Here is a 2584-nt window from a genome sequence, read left to right as displayed (position 1 = left end):
TGTCCAAAACAGGAGTCAAAAATCTAGAGCCTAGAGGCCAAATCTGGCTTGTGGCCTTTTTTCTCTGAAAATTATAAGCCAAGAATGCTGTTTACATTTTAAAGGGTTATTAAAAACAAACAAACATAGGGGCCAGCCTCGTGGCATAGTGGTTAAGTTTGCACACTCTGCTTCAGCGACCCAGGGTTCACTGGTTCAGATCCCAGGCATGGACCTCTACACCAGTCATCAAGCCATGCTGTGACAGCATCCCACATACAAAATAGAGAAAGATTGGTATGGATGTTAGCTCAGCGACAATCTTCCTCAACCAAAAAGAGGAAGATTGGCAACAGATATTAGCTCAGGGCCAATCATCCTCACGGAAAAAAAAAAAAAAACCCAAGCAAACATAAAAAAGAAAAGTATGTGACAAAAACTGTATGTGCCCACAAAGCTTAAAATGTTTACTCCCTGTTTCTTCACATAGAAAACATTTCTGCTCCATCGTTTAGATTTTCAAAAGTTATATAGAAGATGTTAATAGAGCAGATGAGACTTCAGAGTGTGTTAGGTCTATAACTGTTCCATGATGAGGAGCACAAATCATGGAGAAAACATATTTCCAGTTTCAAAAACTATCATCTGACATAGGAATTTGCTTACGTCACTGATAGATGAGTGTAGTTTTGATAAATGTCTTTACAGTTTTGCCTGACTCTCATTTGTTTGCACATCATAAGGAAACATATCAACTAACGTTGTTTGGAAGTATGGTTTGGGAGCCAGTTGTGAAGCAATTATCAGCACATCACTGAGGGTACCTCACTGGCAAGAAATCTAGAACAGGACAATTGCTGTTTGGAGGTAAAGGGACTCTAAAATGGGTGAGAAAAGAGGGGTATGAATATCAGTTGTGACTTCACTGCTGATTACATCAGAGAGAACTGTGGCTTTTGCTCATTAACCCTCTTGTTATAAGTATCCTTAGAAATTGTGATTTGTTATCACCTTGAAGAAGTAATGATAGGATGGAGGGAATTTAATATGGAGCACAAAAGGATCTGAGTGATGAAACAGGACAGGGCCACACCTAAACCCCTCATAAATTTCAATGTGCTTCAGCAGATTTCCAGCTGCCACGATCTATTTCTCTGCGCCCAAGGACTTATGTCAACCATAGAAGATCACTATCAGCTCATGGCAGGCCTTAAGTTCCTGGAAATGAACAGTCCTAGGATCATTCCTTAACTGTTGACTGAAAGGCGTTAATGTATAAAAGTTCAGCTGCTTCATCCATCCAGGGAGATAATGCTGAAAAAATATAATTTACACCATTTCCTCAAGTTCCCTGGTGGATTTAAGTTCCAGTCACTCAGTGGATGTTGACTAAATAATATCTTTTTGTTTAAGCTTTCAATGACTATTCCCCTTCTTTGTTTCCAATCCTCAGGCCTCCAACTTTGTTTCTTGCCCTCCCAGCTAAAACAGTGTCGCTAGAATTCTTATCTCAGGGTCAGCTTCCCCAGTATCCCAAACTAAGACACCTTGTAGCACCTCAGAAACCCTCCTTAGTACTGATGCAAAATTCGATACTTTTTAAGAGTGTTGTAAGCTTCCAAAGAGGAGAAAAAAATGTTCTGATCCTTTAATGGTGTTTTTATGATTTCAAAAGCAAAGTGAAATAAAGTGAATACATTTTACATGCAATTATACATGATCATGAATTGCTATGATCTCTGTTTTCTTTCATCATTTGGCGGGTCATTAGAATAATCTCTGATGAGCAGAAAAGTAAGTATAAAAAGTACTACAGATAAAACCAGACAAAGTCCGCTGGTTGACACGTAATTTTCCAGGGTTGATCAGTTGGTCTATCTATCTATCTATCTATCATCTGTCTAATATCTATCTATCTATCTATCTATCTATCTCTCTATCAAATGGCCTTTCTGAGTTGTAAAGTAATAGCCTCCTCGTGAACTATTTTTGTGGCAAGTATTAAATATACACCTGAAGGAGCAGAAGAAATAGAAGTATGGTGCTCACTTCAGCAGCACATATACTAAAATTGGAACAATACAGAGACGATTAGCATGGCCCCAGCACAAGGATGACATGCAAATTTGTGAAACGTTCAATATTTTTAATAAAATTGACAAACCCCTAGCCAGACTTACAAAGAAAAAAAGAGAAAAAGCTCAGACAAACAAAATCAGAAATGAAAGAGGAGAAATAACAACAGACTCCACTGAAATACAACAGGTTATAGGAGAATTCTTTGAAAAACTATATGCCAATAAAATGGATAACCTAGAGGAAATGGATAAATTCTTAGACTCTTACAACCTCCCAAAGCTGAGTCAAGAAGAAGCAGACAATCCGAACAGACCTATGACAAAGAAAGAGATTGAAACAGCAATCAAAAGTATCCCAAAGAATAAAACCCCAGGACCAGATGGCTTTCCTAGAGAAATCTACCAAACTTTCAGAGAGAATTTAATACCTATCCTTCTCAAGCTATTCCAAAAAATTAGGAAAGATGAAACACTTCCTAACACATTCTATGAGGCCAGCATCACTCTGATACCAAAGCCTGACAAGG

The 2584-nt window shown here is 38.1% G+C and overlaps 1 non-coding gene across 1 annotated transcript; it reads left to right on the top strand.

Annotated features, from left to right (window-relative positions):
- Positions 1 to 2020: 2020 nt before the first annotated feature.
- LOC111771361 (U6 spliceosomal RNA) lies at positions 2021 to 2127 on the top strand. The gene has a single exon (XR_002805173.1). It is a non-coding gene; the product is annotated as a U6 spliceosomal RNA (small nuclear RNA).
- The last annotated feature ends 457 nt before the right edge of the window (positions 2128 to 2584 follow it).

This window comes from Equus caballus, chromosome 30 (assembly GCF_041296265.1).
Source record: "Equus caballus isolate H_3958 breed thoroughbred chromosome 30, TB-T2T, whole genome shotgun sequence".
Lineage (NCBI taxonomy): Eukaryota > Metazoa > Chordata > Mammalia > Perissodactyla > Equidae > Equus > Equus caballus.
Note: the sequence above shows the minus strand (reverse complement) of the source record. Positions and strands in the feature narration are given on the sequence as shown.